General features: G+C 50.2%; 1 protein-coding gene across 9 annotated transcripts in view; it reads right to left on the bottom strand.

Moving 5' to 3' along the window:
* DNMT3B (DNA methyltransferase 3 beta) overlaps window positions 1-15,374 on the bottom strand; it is a 47,254-nt gene extending 31,880 nt beyond the window's left edge. For 8 of the 9 annotated variants that reach the window (XM_024239125.3, XM_063720605.1, XM_054542124.2 and 5 more), the window contains exon 1: window positions 15,282-15,374. The gene's annotated coding sequence lies outside the window, so the exon portion shown is untranslated. Of the gene's footprint in view, window positions 1-12,865; window positions 13,055-15,281 lie in introns of those variants that run through there. The other variant, XM_024239126.3, reaches the window with a different exon arrangement.
* Between the last annotated feature and the right edge of the window lie 1,668 nt (window positions 15,375-17,042).

The following is a 17,042-nucleotide window of genomic DNA, read 5'->3' as shown; positions in this document are numbered from 1 at the left end:
AGAGGCCTAGACTAAAGGATGTGACCTCCTTCGCCTTCATCCAGGGCCTGGGGTTCTAATGTGTGCTGGGTTTCGCAGAACATTGAACCCCAGTCCGCAGACAGCCCCTAACTGGGTCAACAAGAAGCCAGACAGGAGTCTCACCTCCTAGACAGACCCAGGCTGACAATGATTAACCACCCTGGGCCTTCCCCCAGGGCCTCAGCAGTGCCAACTGGCCACCAGCCTACCCAATGTATGGGCAGCACACCTTCCAAAACCCATATCTCAACATTCAGGAAAAGCCTCAAGCCCCTAGAACAAGACCTGTGGGTACTGGAGAGACAGTCCAGGAAGAAAACCCACAATAAATGGCACTAGCTACCTAGGTGCCCCCCAGGAGCAAGCTGAGCTCTTATATACACTTTCTTCTCGTTGCATAATTCAATGTGATTTCATTTAAAATTCCTTCTGTTTTTATCACCAGCCTACGTTTGTAGTGAAATTAACTACCCTCATTGCCTTATAGCCACAGCTGTGTAGACAGTGCACACCAACTTCAGAACCTGCACCCGTGACTAAAGATGCCCAGCTCAGTTCCTCCCCCACCCCACTTCAGTCTACACGCAGGCCAAGACAATCTAGCCTCGAGGCATGTGCTGCTGTGTTCTCTCAGCCTGGAAGCCCTCCCCAACTCCCTACACCTCCTGCTTCCTTTCTCAGACCTCAAAACCCACAGCTCAAAATCCAGGAATAAAAGCTTCTCTCCTAGGCCTTTCCTCCCACGTATATAAATATATAAAAATCCCCCTAATAAGGTCATCTTTTTTTCAGTGCTTACTCTGTGTCAAGCACTGTTTTGGCTTTACTTATCTTAACTCATTTAACCTTCAAATGTGGTAAGTATTGTTATTCCTGTTTTGCAGATGGAGAAACCGAGACAGAGACTGACATACTACCTCCTTGATCAATATATAGGGGAGGTAAATAACATACAAATTTAACTACATGTTCTTAGAATCAGGACAAGAGAAATTAAATTAGCATCAGGTGTGTACCGGTGGATACAAATCTCGCCCACCTCTTTCTATGTATCTCACTGACTTCATGATTCAAGGCTAGCATTTCCAGATAACATGGCCCCAATCACAAGCCAACTGCTTTATCTAATATGACCTATCCAGAGTGGCGGACATGCTGGATTTATAACTGCATCATCCCACACTGCCAATGTAACATCAAGTAGCTAACAGTTCCCAGGGCCCTACTTACTGTAGGCTGAACACTGTCTACCACCATGGATTTTTTTTTTCTTTTTTTAAGATCAAGTCTCTGTCACCTGGGCTGGAGTGCTGTGGCGTGATCTCGGCTCACTACAACCTCCACCTCCCAGGTTCAAGCGATTCTCCTGCCTCAGCCTCCCAAGTAGCTGGGATTACAGGATTGTACCACCATGCCTGGCTAATTTTTGTATTTTTAGTAGAGATGTGGTTTCGCCATGTTGGCCAGGCTGGTCTCAAACTCCTGACCTCAGGTGATCTACTCGCCTTGGCCTGGGATTATAGGCATAAGCCACCACACCCAGCCTGTCTGCCACCTCTTTTAACCCCCACCCCATCCTGGGGCAGGTCTTATCATCCCCCTGCCTTCAACAGGCTCAGATGAGTTAAGCCACCCAGAGAAGTGGCAGTGCCAAATCTCATGCCCAGGCAATCCAGGGCACGTGCCTGGAATTGCCATAACTGAGACAGACAGACAAGAATTACAGAAGTTATGAACAATGAATGCATCACCCATCCCAGGGATGAAGGGAGCTTCGTGGCTGGGACATGATATACCAGCTGAGCGTTTCCCTTCACAGGAAGTGGCTGCCTAACCTTGTGATGAGAGGTGAACTCTGACCCTTTTCCAGAGGCTGGGGTCCAGCATGTCATTCAGGGTGGGCAGCAGTGCTGGGTGGGCCCACCCACAAGGTTCTCCCGAGGGGACTTCCTCATTAGTGCAGCAGGGTGCCTGTGTCCCCACTGAACCAGGTCAGACGTACTCAAATGCAATGTGGCAGACAGAGGGGTAGGTGGCACCCCCAATTAGACTCAGAGGAGGCTCAGGGACTCGCCCCAACCCAGCAATAATGCTGAGAACTGATGTCACTCATTTCCTCCAGGCTGATACCAGCAGCAGAGCTGTTTCAGAGCACTTCGTAAATGTTAATTGCATTAATTAAACCTCACAATGCAGGAAGGGGGGTCACTTTGGTATCTGCCCCAACCCCTGGGGTGCAGTAAAAAATTAAAAACTAAAATCCTACATTCAGTGGAGAGTATTGATTTAAAGAAAAAATAAATAAAAATTCCACCTCCACAGCCTATGTTAGAGAAATCTAGGGCCAGGTGCAGTGGCTCAAGCCTGTAATCCCAGCACTTCGGGAGGCTGAGGCAGGTGGACCACCTGAGGTCAGGAGTTCAAGACCAGCGCGGCCAACATGGTGAAACCCCATCTCTACTAAAAATAAAAAAATTAGGCCAGGCGCGGTGGCTCATGTTTGTAATCCCAGCACTTCGGGAGGCCAAAGTGGGCAGATCACTTGAGGCCAGGAGGTCAAGACCAACCCGGTCTCTACTAAAAATACAAAAAAAAATTAGCCAGTCGTAGTGGTGGGTGCGTGTAATCCCAGCTACTCAGGAGGCTGGGCAGGAGAATCACTTGAACCCAGGAGGTGGGGGTTGCAGTGAGGTTGAGATCGTGCCACTGTACTCCAGCCTGGGCGACAAGCGGGAGACTCCATCTCAAAACAGAAAAAAGAAAAGACAAGACAACACAAGACAAGACAAGACATGGGAGACCCCAAAAAGACGGGAGGATGGGAAGGAGCAAGGGTTGAAAAATCACCTATCAGGTACAACGTTCACTCTTTGGGTAATGGATACACCAGAAGCCCAACTCCCACCAGTAAGTAATATACCCATGCAACAAAGCACATGTACTCCTTGAATCTAAAAAAAATAGAAAAGGCCAGGCGAGGTGGCTCAGGTCTGTAATCCCAGCACTTTGGGAGGCCAACATGGGCAGATCACGAGGTCAGGAGATCGAGACCATCCTGGCTAACATGATGAAACCCCGTCTCTACTAAAAACACAAAAAATTAGCCGGGCACGGTGGCGGGCGCCTGTAGTCCCGGCTACTCGGGAGGCTGAGGCAGGAGAATGCTGTGAACCCGGGAGGCAGAGCTTGCAGTGCACGGAGATTGTACCACTGCACTCCAGCCTGGGTGACAGAGTGAGACTCCGTCTCAAAAAAAAAAAAAAAGAAAAAAAAAGACAACATAAAACAATGCGGTAAGTAAGCCCAGGGAGGGACACCACATCTAGGTGAAGTAGAGAGTGGGAAGGATCCAGGCAGCAGGGACAGCACATCCAAAGGAAAGGGGGCCAGACTCAGGGTGTCCACATTGGCGGCGGCAGCAGAACACGTGCCAGAACACAAGGTCCCAGTACTGTGCTTTTGGTCTGTCTGATAAGGAACTTACCCTAAATTCCAGAAACATCAGATTTACAGAAAAGCAGTAAAAAAAAAAAAAAAAAAAAAAAAAAAACGCTGCCGGGCGCAGTGGCTCATGCCTGTAATCCCACCACTTTAGAAGGCTGAGGCTTGAGCTTGGGCTCAGGAGTTCAACGCCAGCCTGGGCAATACAGCAAGACCTCTTCTCTATTAAAATATTTCTTAAAATTAGCTGAATGTGTTGGCCTGCCCCTGTAGTCCTAGCTACTCGCCTGCAGTCCCAGCTCCTCAGAGGCTGAAGGGGAATGATCACCTAAGCCTCGGAGGTTGAGGCTGCAGTAAGCTATCGTCATGCCACTGCACTCTAGGCCCAGTGACGGCACAAGACCCTGTTATCAAAAAAAAAAAAAAAAAAAAAGCCCAATATTTCTCTCAAACCCGTTTTATAATCTGTGAAATAAAGTAACCCACCCAATTCACTGGGAAGTTGGTACCAAGGACCCCTACATAGATGACACAGTCATGACACCTGAAGTCACTTATTCTCATGTGCCATCTTGCTACCCAGCACAGCACCACCCCACAAGGCCAATCAAGAAGTATCCACCCCATCACCCTCCACAATTCAGAACGCGTTTGGGGAATTGCTCAGTGCCTCTAGGTCATGAGTACATGTACCACTGTCATCCTACAGTAGAAGCTGGGCCCTTGGCATAGTAAGCAGAATTATCAGAAGAGTGTGTCCATACAAAAAATTAACTGGGCATGGTGGCACACACCTATAGTCCCAGCTACTCAGGAGGCTGAGGCAGGAGAATCGCTTGAACCTGGGAGGCGGAGGTCGCAGTGAGCCACTGCACTCCAGCCTGGGCAACAGTACAGGCTCAGGCTCCATCTCAAAAAAAAAAAAAAAAAAAAAAAGCCAGGCGCGGTGGCTCATGCCTGTGATCCCAGCACTTTGGGAGGCCGAGGAGGGCGGATCACCTGAGGTCAGGAGTTCAAGACCAGCCTGACCAACATAGAGAAACCCCGTCTCTACTAAAAATACAAAATTAGCTGGGGTGGTGGCACATGCCTGTAATCCCAGCTACTCAGGATCGCGCCATTCCACTCTAGCCTGGGCAACAAGAGCGAAACTCCATCTCAAAAAAAAAAAAAGTGTGTGTCCAAACAGGGAAAAACCAGACAAGTGGCTATCTGCAGACTGTGCATGACACCAAAATACACTCAGATGTTTGTCAGCGCATTGGAATAAAATCATGTCATTACCTTTCAGATAAGTAACAGGAAAAAAAAACTAGGACCATAAAGATCTGAAAAGATATGACAGTAACTTTAGAGTCTAAACTTTTTACCCTTTATACAGAAATCACAAGCACCCTTATGCCCATCGTTCTAGAACTAAATTCCCCTAAAAATCTTCGAAATAGGACCCGTATTCACTTTATAGCCTGCCTTTCACCCCCTCTCCAGAGCTCACTGTAAAGCTAACCTAGCATTAACCTTTTAAGTTAAAGACTAAGAGAATCACTATCTCTTTGCAGTGAAATGCCACAGCTAAATACCACCGTATGACCTACTATCATCACCCCCATACTCCTCACATTATTTCTCATCACCCAACTAAAAATATTAAATACACACTTCCATCTACCCACCTCACCAAAATTTATTAAAATAGCCCCTTACCCTATATCCACTTTGAGAACCCCTTGAAGGGTGTGGCAGCCCCAAGGAGTGGTCAATGGTAACTCGGAGAATGAGGGGCAGCATTGGAGCAGATTCCTAGGCACTGCCATGCCCATCTCCTGTGGCCACCTACCCCTTGGCAAAATCAGAGCCAAGGGCCCTGTCCCCTCCCAAGAGGGCAAAGGAGGTCAATATTCTGGGAAGAGACCCCCTCAACCTTGGCCCCTCCCTCACAGTGGGCTGCACCTGTGGCTTCAACTAAGAACGCCTTAAATCTCAAGTCCACATATCTACACAGTATTTACTCATCTTAAGCCTAAATACCCACACAGCAGGGATACTGGTTTAGTCTTTGGGATAGTAATCTTGACTGTGTCATCTAAAACATCTAATGTCTATATCCTGTTACACAGGATTCTACTGCTCAAAAACCACCCAGTTCAAAGCTCTCGCCAAGGCCTCTGTGCAAGGGGGTTGCTGCAGTCCCATTTGTCATAGCAAACACTGCAATCAAATCACGGTAAAGAGGACTGGTTAACTAAATTACCTGCTTCCACAATAGGGGGCAAAGAGTGCAGTACTTATTGTTAGACAAAGTTATGTAAAGTGAAAACAAGAAACCTGCATAATACAACATCAATTATTAATGTTTAAGCCATTTCTCACCAGCATTTCTTCTCTAACTATAAAAATTCATACTCAGAAGGAAGGTTTGGGGGGTAACTACCTTAAGCCCATGTAACTTTTACAATCAGAAAACATATAACTTGCCTGTCTAAGAAACATTTATTTGAATTAGGCCACTCAGGTTTAATCAACATAATTATTTGATTATTTGTATATGGTATGAGGTAGGGACCTAATATTTTTCCCCGTAAGTAAAGCCAGACACCTATGAAGACATCCCAACTCTATCTCTTATTTGAACTTCCCATATATACCTAGTATGTTTTGAGGCTCAGTTTTCTGTTTGGTATTTATCCTTTACCACTCTTTTTTTTGAGATGGAGTCTTGCTCTGTTGCCCAGGCTGGAGTGCAATGGCATGATCTCGTGTCACTATAACCCCTCACCTCCTGGGTTCAAGTGATTCTCCTGCCTCAGCTTCCTTGGGATTACAGGCGCGTGCCACCATGCCCAGCTAATTTTTGTATTTTCAGTAGAGATGGGGTTTCACTATGCTGGCCAGGCTGGTCTCAAACTCCCGACCTCAGGTGATCCGCCCACCTCGGCCTCCCAAAGTGCTGGGATTACAGGCGTGAGCCACTGCACCCAGCCATTGCCACTACTTTTAATCACTACAACTGCTAGAGCAAGCCTGCAAGCCTTATTGAAAAGTTCATTTTCTCCCTTTAGTTTGTGGTCTCTCATTTCCTGTTCTCTTCTGCTCTCTAGATTTCTTTAAGGGAGCTTAGTTCTTCTACCAACAGATAAAGGCACAGCATTTTTAGTTGTTCCAACATGGATAGACTTTCAAATAAATTATTTCTATCATAACCAGAAAATATGTCCTTGCACACTATGTATTGAAAAGGTAAAAATCACAACACAAAGAAAAGCTAGGCATGTTGTATTCACAGCAAAAAAAAAAAAAAAAAAAACAGATGCCAGGGACAGTGGCTCATGCCTGTAACCCCAGCAATGTGGGAGGCCTAGGCAGGAGGATCGCTTGAGCCCAGGAGTTCAAGATCAGCCTGGGCAACAAAGTGAGACCCCAACACTACAAAAAAAAAAATTTAGGCCGGGCGCAGTGGCTCACGCCTATAATCCCAGCACTTTGGGAGGCTGAGGCAGGCTGATCACCTGAGGTCAGGAGTTCGAGACCAGCCTGACCAACACGGAGAAACCCCGTCCCCACTAAAAATACAGAATTAGCCGGGCATGGTGGCACATGCCTGTAATCCCAGCTACTCGGGAGGCTGAGGCAAGAGAATCACTTGAACCCGGGAGGCGGAGGTTGTGGTGAACCAAGATCATGCCATTGCACTCCAGCCTGGGCAAAGAGCGAAACTCCGTCTCAAAAGAAAAAAAAAAATTTAAGGCCGAGCATGGTGGCTCAAGCCTATAATTCCAGCACTTTGGGAGGCTGAGGTGGGCAGATGGCTTGAGGTCAGGAGTTCGAGACCAGCCTGCCTGGCCAACATGGTGAAACCCCATCTCTATTAAAAATACAAAAACTAGGCCGGGCACTGTGGCCCACGCCTGTAATCTCAGCACTTTGGGAGGCCAAGGTGGGCGGATCACCTGAGGTCGGGAGTTCGAGACCAGCCTGATCAACATGGAGAAACCCCATCTCTACTAAAAGAAAACAACAACAACAACAAACAAACAAACAAAAATTAGCTGGGGGTGGTGGCACATGCCTGTAATCCCAGCTACTTGGGAGGCTGAGGCAGGAGAATCTCTTGAACCTGGGAGGCAGAGGTTGCGGTGAGCTGAGATCACGCCATTGCATTCCAGCCTGGGCAACAAGAGTGAAAAATTCTGTCTCAGAAAAAAAAAAAAAAAAATTACAAAAACTAGCCTGATGAGGTGGCGGGCACCTGTAATTCCAGCTACTCAGGAGGCTGATGCAGAAGAACTGTTTGAACCCAAGAGGTGGAGGTTGCAGTGAGCAGAGATCATGCCATTGCACTCTAGGCTGAGTGACAGAGCGAGACTCTGTCTCAAAAATATATATTTTTTTAAATTAACTGAGCATAGTGGTGCACAAGTGGCTGTAGTCGAAACTATTGGGCAGTGGGGGCTGCAGTGGGAGGACCGCTGGAGCATTGGAGTTGAGGCTACAGTGAGCTGTGATTGTAGTACTGAACTCCAGAGACCTGTCTCAAAAAAATTTTTAAAAAGTAAGAAATAACTGCTAGTACGTGTCACAACACAAATAAATCTCAAATATCTCACAGTAAGTAAAAGAACCCAGACTCAAAGGGCTATATAATGTATGGTTCCTGCTTGAATTCAAGAGGCGGAAGTTGCAATGTGACAAATCGTGCCACTGCACTCCAGCCTGGGCAACAGAGCGAGATGCTGTCTCAAAAATAATAATGTATGATTCCATTTATATGACATTCTGGAAAAAGCAGTACTGCAGGGACAGAAAACAAATCTCGAGAAGGAAAAAAGAAATGTCAAAATTAAGGCCTGCAGATAAGGGAACTGCATATATACAAATGGCTTTAAAAGAAGCCCATGATCTCACAAAAAAACCACTTTTCAAAATCTGTCCACAATTACCTCGTGGGGGCTCAGATCTGCCTGCCTCAAGGGTCAAGAAGCAGGCCTGCAAAACAGTCAGCTGCACCCACAGAGAGCACCAAAGCATCTTAACCCAGCACATCTTGTGTGTCCTGCCAGTTATGTGGATTCAGCCATGTGCCAGCAGAGGTTTCGGAAAGCAATTTGCAACAGTGGGCCGGGCATGGTGGCTCATGCCTGTAATCCCAGTACTTTGGGAGGCCGAGGCGGGCAGATCACGAGGTCAGGAGATCAAGACCATCCTGGCGAACATGGTGAAACCCCGTCTCTACTAAAAATACAAAAAATTAGCGGGGCGAGGTGGCGGGCGCCTGTAGTTCCAGCTACTTGGGAGGCTGAGGCAGGAGAATGGTGTGAACCCGGGAGGCGGCGCTTGCAGTGAGCCGAGATCTCGGCACTGCACTCCAGCCTGGGCAACAGAGCGTGTCTCAAAAAAGAAAAAAAAAAAAAAATTTGCAACAGTGTTTTAATGCAGTTCTACTCCTTGCTAATTGTGTGGTTGTAGTAATGATCATATTTAGTACTGAGCAATTCCCCTAATTCAGCATCCTGCTTACAGCTCAGCATGTAACATCCTAGGGCAACATGAGGACACAGGTGAGGTTTGCAAATTCACCCAAGGACTTGGGAAAGCCAGTGCCTAAGCTTGAGGCTCTTCCTCCAGTGCCATTGTCAGGATAGGGCTTCCTTACCCATGGTGCCAAACAACTCCCAGAGTCAGAGAAAATGGCTTGCCTGGAATATAATGAACACTTAAGTCTTCATCACAACCATCTTTTCACAAAAGAGTGGGAGCCTGTAGCTGGCTCAGTGGGACCCTAGTTAGTGCCTCCCCATTCCCATCTCCAGAGCCTCCTGTATCCATTCAGATATGAGTTCTACTAGGCTTCGGAAACCATGATAGTAATTAGGAATCAAAGGCAGGCAAGGGACCAGGCATGGTGGCTCACACCTGTAATCCCAGCACTTTGGGATTACACTTGAGCCTAGGAATTTGAGACTAGCCTGGGCAACATAGCGAGAGCCTATCTCTATAAAAAATTTTAAAATTAGCCAGGCACGGTGGCTCATGCCTGTAATCCCAGCACTTTGGGAGGCCAAGGCAGGTGGATCACCTGAGGTGGGGAATTCGAGACCAGCCTGACCAACATGGAGAAACACCATCTCTACTAAAAATACAAAATTAGCTGGGAATGGTGGTGCATGCCTGTAATCCCAGCTACTCGGGAGGCTGAGTCAGGAGAATTGCTTGAATCTGGGAGGCGGGGGTTGCGGTGAGCCGAGATCCCACCATTGCACTCCAGCCTGGGCGACAAGAGCGAAACTCAGTCTCCAAAAAAAAAAAAAAATTAAAATTAGCCAAGCCTGGTGGCTCTCACCTGTAGTCCTAGCTCCTCAGGAGGTGACTGAGGTGGGAGGATCGCTTGACCCAGGAGTTCAAGGCTGCAGTAAGCTGTGATGGCACCACTGCACTCCTGCCTAAGCAACAGAGTGAGCCATGTTGCCATGCTGCCAAGGCCCATCACTGTACTGGCTGCAGCGAACGCCCTACAAAGGCATCAGCACTTCTGCAGGAGCTGGGGCCAAGTGGCAGCCTGGGTTCCAGCCCCAGCTCTGGCCCCAGAACACACATATACAACAGGACACAAATGCTGCTGGAATCCAGAAAAGCCTACTAAGAGAGAGGCCTTCTTCCAAAGGAAGAGTTAGACCCTTGACTCCCAAGTCCCCTCCCTCAGCCTGCTGCTCTGGAGACAACCACTCTTCTTCAGCCATGCAGGCTGAGGCTCTGGACAAGAACACGAGACAGATGGGAGCACAGGCTCACACCTGTAGTCCCAGCACTTTCGGAGACTGAGGCAGGATTGCTTGAGCCCAGGAGTTTGAGACCAGCTAGGGCAACATAGTGAGACTTTAATGTTTCTACGAAAAATTTTAAAAATTAGATGAGCGTGGTGGCACGTGACTAAGGTCCCAGCTACTCAGGAGACTGAAGTGGGAGGATACTGGAATGAGCCCAGGAGTTCAAGGCTGCAGTGAGCTATGATCGCACCACTGCACTCCAGCCTGGGTGACAATGCGAGACTTGTCTCAAAACAAATAATTAAAAAAAAAAAAAAAAAAAAAAAACACAAGAGCTTACAGACTGGGACAAGTGGAGGAACAGATGCCAGACTGAGACCTTGCCAGTCTCCTGGCCCTGTAGCCAGACATCCAGGGCAAGGTACTGGAAAATTGAGTATCCCTTAATATTGGAGGGAACACTAAACCCTACAATAGTCTCAGGCAGATAAATGATGTTGTATCCGTAAAACAAGACAAGGACGCCATTAAAAATTGAATTTGGGCCAGGCACCGTGGCTCACACCTGTAATCCCAGCACTTTGGGAGGGAGGCTGAGGTGGGCAGATCGCCTGAGGTTGGGAGTTCGAGACCAGCCTTACCAACATGGAAAAACCCCGTCTCTACTAAAAAAAATACAGAATTAGCCGGGCATGCGCCACCATGCCCGTAGTCCCAGGTACTCAGGAGGCTGACGCAGGAGAATCACTTGAACCCGGGAGGCGGAGGTTGCAGTGAGCCGAGATCACGCCATTACACTCCAACCTGGGCGACAAGAGCGAAACTCCGTCTCAAAAAATAAAAATAATACAAAAAAAAATTGAATTTGGGTGTGTTGGCTCGTGTCTATAATCCCAGCACTTTGGGAGGATGAGGAAGATAGATTGCTTGAGCCCAGGAGACTAGCTTGGGCAATGAGGTGAAACCCCATCTTTACAAAACATACAAAATTTGGCCAGGCATGGTGGTGTATACCTGTAGTCTCAGCTACTCGGGAGGTTAAGGCATGAGAATTGCTTGAACCCGGGAGGCAGAGGTTGCAGTGAGCCAAGATTGCGCCACTGTGCTCCAACCTGGGCAACAGAGCGAGACTGTCTCAAAATATAAATAAATAAGTAAATAAAAAATAAACTAGAGCAGAGGTCATACCTATACTATTTTGTTTGAATGAATGAAAAAATCTGAGTGAAAAGTGACTTAGAGGCCATGTATGGTAGCTCACACCTATAATCCCAAGCCTTTGGAAGGCTGAGGCAGAAGGATTGTTGGACCCAGGCTTTCAAGGTTAGCCTTGGCAACATAGCAAGACCTTGTCCTTATAAAAAAAAAAATTTAAGCATATCTATATCTACGTAGATATAGATATATACACAGTTTTTTTTTTTTTTTTTTTTTTTTTTGAGACAGGGTCTCGCTCTGTCGCCCAGGCTGGAGAACAGTGGCAAGATCTCGGCTCACTGCAACCTCCACCTCCTAGGTTCAAGCAATTCTCGTGCCTCAGCCTCCGAGTAGCACGGATTACAGGCATGCGCAAACATGCCTGACTACTTTTTGTATTTTATGTAGAGTCACGGTTTCATCACGTTGGCCAGGCTGGTCTTGAACTCCTGGCCTTAAGTGATCCTCCAGCCTCAGTCTCCCATGTGCTGGGATTATGGGTGTGAGGCAGCACCCATATAAAAGCATGGCCAGGCACAGTGGCTCACGCCTGTAATCCCAGCACTTTGGGAGGCCAAGGCGGGCGGATCAGGAGGTCAGGAGATCGAGACCATCCTGGCGAACACGGTGAAACCCCGTCTCTACTAAAAATACAAAAAAAATTAGCCGGGCATGGCAGCGGGCACCTGTAGTCCCAGCTACTTGGGAGGCTGAGGCAGGAGAACGGCATGAACCCGAGGGGCGGAGCTTGCAGTGAGCGGAGATCGCGCCACTGCACTCCAGCCTGGGAGACAGAGCGAGACTCTGTCTCAAAAAAAATAAATAAATAAATAAATAAAAAGCAGCCGGGTGTAACAGCCACGCCTACAATCCCAACACTTTGGGAAGCCGAGGCGGGTGAATCACTTGAGGTCAGGAGTTTGAGACCGGCCTTGCCAACATGATGAAACCCCTTCTCAACTAAAAATACAAAAATTAGCCAGGCGTGGTGGTGTGCACATGTAATCCCAGCTACCCAGAAGGTTGAGGCAGAATTGCTTGAACCCAGGAGGCGGAGGTTGCAGTGAGCTGAGATCATACCATTGCACTCCAGCCTGGGTGACAAAGCAAAACTGTCTCAAAAAAAAAAAAAAAAGAGAAACAAAATGCTCACCACCAAGACGTAATAGTACCTGTATCTTCCAGATCCTCAGTTCTATCACCTGTAAAAGGGTCCCAGTGAGAACATGAGCCCCGCAACAAAGGGAAGACATGTCTGCTCAGTCTCTTTTTACAAGAGAGTGGCCTGCACATGAAATGAATTCCATACTTCACCAGCCCTGGTCCACCGTGAAACTGGAAATCATCCTGAAAATTCATGATTTAAAAGAAAAAAACTCCACTCAAGTAGTAGTATGTGCCTGGGCTAAGGACTGGTGTGTGGGGGAGAGCGCACAACCTCATACCTCTGAAAAGTTTCACATTTAGCTGAAACTGGAAAAGACGTCTGAGCCTGGAGGTGAAGCAGCCGGCATAAGAGCTGGTCTAGGAAAAGGAATCCCAAGGTAAGTTTTCCTTGAAGAAATTGCCCAAGCCCCCACTGGCAGCAGGTCCATGGGGCTGCAATAATGAGGGGCGACAGGCGCCTCTGGATCACAGGCCACACGTGGCTGGAGGAAGGGAAGGAAGCAGCCTCTCAACCCCACCTCCCTTGCTCCTCCCTTAGACCCCTGCAGCTCCCAGCTACCGTCTTCCCCTCCCCCCATCCTTTGCAAGGGGTGGGGGTTATGTCTACGACTTTAAGAGCAGGATGCCACTAGCCCCAGTCCTTGTCCCTTTGTCTCAGCACTCTCCACCCCAATGGGAAAAGGTAAAGGATCTCACTTAGTTCTGCAATTACACCTTTGCAGTAGGCCCCCATGCGTGGCCGGGAGGGCTTTAAAAACGGCCCCAACCCTTATAAAACAAAACCAAGACTCCGTTCGAAAGGGAACAAAGGCGGTTCTTCCTGCCAACTCCCTAATCGTGGACAATGATTGAGAAAAGCTTTCAGAACTGAGAAAGAAATTGACCACATTCGTGAAGGCAGGAAAAGGAGAGGCTGGCAGGGTGCCTCCCTCCATCCCCAAATCTCAGGAATGGCCACCCTAAAATGAGGGGCCGTTCGTTATTAAGTACGGACATCAACACTCACCATGTGCTGACCCTACACAGGAACTATCCCACTGCCTCTTTACCCAGGCCCAATGTGGTAGAGGCTATTACGCCCAAACATCTGAGGAAGATCAAGGGCTGAAGAGGTTAATTCACGAATAAGACTGGTTTCATCCTTACACAACCTTATTAGGACTATTGCTAATTCACAGATGTAATAATTAAGGCACGGAGAGCAATGAACTTGGCGAGACAGGGTTTAAACACATGCTGAGGAACTAAGAATTATGCTTCCCTAAGGAAAGAAGCTTGCTTAGCCCGTGTGCTAGCTAGTGATTCCAACAACGGCAAACATGTATTGAGTACTTACTGTATACCAACCCTATAAACTAAGTACCATCATCTCAACTCTGGAAGTCCGCACCTGGCGTTTCCAAGGTGGGTGAACCAGAAGCCCCAGCAGGCCTGGTAGAGGAGATAATAGCTGTCTCCCAAAAACTGCCACCCGTCCGCCAAAACCCACCGCATCCAGAACTCAGGAGGCAACTCAAAGTTCATACTCTGCCCTTAATTCCCTTTAATTCAAACACTTCCCAGCTTCGGGGGAGGGTGGAAACACGGGGGCCCAGCGAGCCTCTCTCCTAGACCAGGGGAGGAAAAGGGAGCAGGGAAGGCTGGAGGCGCGGGCAAGAACTGGGCTCGGAACTCCATCCACAGGTGAGATCCTCCAGCGGGTAGCCTGGGCCCAAGGGCAGCGCAGTCTTACAACTTGTTAGGTCTTTCTCCGCTTCCACTTTCTCCCCGATAAAGTGGAGCTCGATACACCCTCCCCATGCAACCACGAGCCGGGAAGCTTATCTTCCAAGAGCTGGTGCTAGAGGTTTTGTGGCCTTAGTGTGCGAGTCTGGGAAGTGGGGCCAGCCGCACACGGGAGTTGGGCTAAGAATGGAAAGTAAGACCCAGGGTAAGCGGCGTGGCCGGGTCAGGGAGGCGCCGCCCCTCCGGCCGGCTCCTCCCGGGCCAGGTGTGCACAGGCAGAGGGCAGCCTCGCTGCGCCCCGCGCTTGGTGGCTCAGCTCGGGAGCACCCTGGAAGGTCGCCCTCTGCCTCACGCCCTCCACGCGCGCACACCCCAGCCCGCGCGAGTCTAAGCCCACACTCACGAGCTCTTTCCTAAAGCTGGGATTGGGGGAAGGGACAGCGCCTCGCCTGAAGACCCCACATCCCAGTTGCAAGGGGCGGACGCCCACCTTCATGGCAGAAACCCCTTCTCACCTCCTCCACCCCTTAACTTTTCCCAAGGCAGAGACCAGGTGAGTACACCCCCTGCCCATGAGCAAAGCCCCTGTTCATGCTCTCGACGGACACCTCCTCTTCCTCGAGTCTGGACCACGGGAAGCCAGCGCGTCCCCCTCCCTGAGAGCAAGCTTCTCTCCTCTTCGGGCTCCTGGAGGCAACAGACGCGTCCCCTCCTCTCGTATCTCCGGTCCCCGTCAGGCGTATGTCTCCCGCGTCCCACCCGCTGTCCCCGTTCCACCCCAAGCAGGGTCCGTGGACGTTTCCTCACCCCCCAAACCCAGCCCGATCTCCAGCCCGGCGGGAGTCCCTCCTCGGGAGGTCCCTGGAGAGGGTCTCTCCCCGGCAGCTTCGGGAGCCCTCGCCGTCCCCTCCCCTAGCAGCCCTCGAAGCAGCCGGCGGCCGAGCCTCCCCGGGGCCCCGGGGCGCTCACCTGCCGCAGGGCTGGCTCGCGCGCGGGTGGGCGGCGGAGCCGCGGGTCGGGGCTGGCTGGCGGGAGGCCGGCGGGCGGCCGTGCAGGGCGCTGGGCTCGCGAATCTCCGGCGCCGATCGCCGAGCTAGGTTTACTTGGGCCACTTAACCCCAGCGCTGCCGGCCGGGCAGCGTTGCCGCCCGCTAGCCCGACTGCCAGGGAGCCGGTCCCGTCCGTCGGGGGGCGCTCGGAGCGTCCACGCGGGCTGCGGCCGCGGAGCCGGGAGCAGCTGCTGCGAGGAAGCGGCGCGGGCCGGACGGGGCAGCGGGAGTGGGTGGGGAGGGGGCGGTGCCGACTCCCCTTGTAGCCCTGGCCCGGCTCTCGCCCCGCCTCCGCCCGGGGCGCCCCCGCCGCAGCCACTCAGATCCCCGCCCGGGCGCGGGGGGAACGGAGGGGCGGGGACGAGGGAAATTTGAAATCGCTCGGAGCCTCCCCTCCGCCCCTCTCCGCGGGCTCCGCCCCCTGGCCCCCTGCCCTCCCAACCCCGGGCCAGTGAAATCACCCTGGGGGATCAGAAGCCCTAAGCGGGAGGGGTGGGGTCAGACTCCAAAACCAGACTCCTTCTGGGGCCCTTTTTCCCGGGCTCCTTTCAACCCGAACGGAGACACACACAGGCCTGGAGGCGGGGGCTCAGAGAGGGCAGGGCCCCCACTGTAGTCACACAGCACCAGAGTCTCCGCTTTAACCCCCACCTCCAGCCGCAGTGCCACCGGGGCGCCGCGGTGCCCCTGCCTGTCATCCTGCTTTGGACCCTCTGCCTCGCCCTTCCTGCCTTCCTTCCACCCAGCCCGGCCTTTGTCAGCCATCTTGAAGGGAGGGGAGGGTAGGGGAGGGGAAAGAAGACCAGCGGGTCTCTGGCTACCTGGGTTCCAGACCCTGCAGGCATGGATGGACTGAGGGAGAAGCCGCCCTCAGGAGGTCTCCCCACCTCTGCCCTGAGATGACCATTGAACCACTGGAAAACAGCACTTCCTAAAATTTATCTGAGCTGGGACTTACATATTTGCTTGTTTACCTGCTTGTGGTCTGTCTCCACGCAGTAAACTAAGGACAGGATGTCAGTAGATGCTCAATAAATGTGTTGAATGATTCAATGATTTATATCGCCTGCAAGCCCCTATAGGAGCCTCCCCTTTCAAGGTATATGCTACCTTAACCCCTCTCTGTCTTCACTCCAACTTCTCTGCTGCTCCTCAATACACAAAACGTTTCCTTGTGATGGCGACTTTGACCTCACTGTTCCCTACATCTGGACATTTCTTGCCCAGATCTTTGCAGGACCAGATTCTTACCCCTCGGTTTTCTCCCAAAAGGTCACTTTCTGGAGAGGCTTTTCCAGATTACTCCACCTGAAGTCTCCTGTGTCCATCACTCCTATCCTATTTCATTCTGTTCCTAGCACTTACCGCGATCTGAAATTGTTTTGCATATCTGTTTTCCTGTTTACATCCCCCTACACACACACACACACACACACACACACACACACTATGGGAGCAGAAACCACATCTGTGTGTCTCCAAGTGCTTATAGTGGATGGGGGGATGCATCAAAAAGGAGCTCAACACAAGTTTGTTGAATGAATGGGCATGGGTTTCCTGCCTTATGGGCTCCAGCTCCCTGAGTTACTCCACAGCTTTCTCCCTGTATCTCTTACCAGGTGAGTAAATGAGTGAAGGGTTAATTCTTTGGATGCTGCAAAAGTGTCTATACTTACTGGAT

This window comes from Pongo abelii, chromosome 21, assembly GCF_028885655.2.
Source record: "Pongo abelii isolate AG06213 chromosome 21, NHGRI_mPonAbe1-v2.0_pri, whole genome shotgun sequence".
Classification (NCBI taxonomy): Eukaryota; Metazoa; Chordata; class Mammalia; order Primates; family Hominidae; genus Pongo; species Pongo abelii.
Note: the sequence above shows the minus strand (reverse complement) of the source record. Positions and strands in the feature narration are given on the sequence as shown.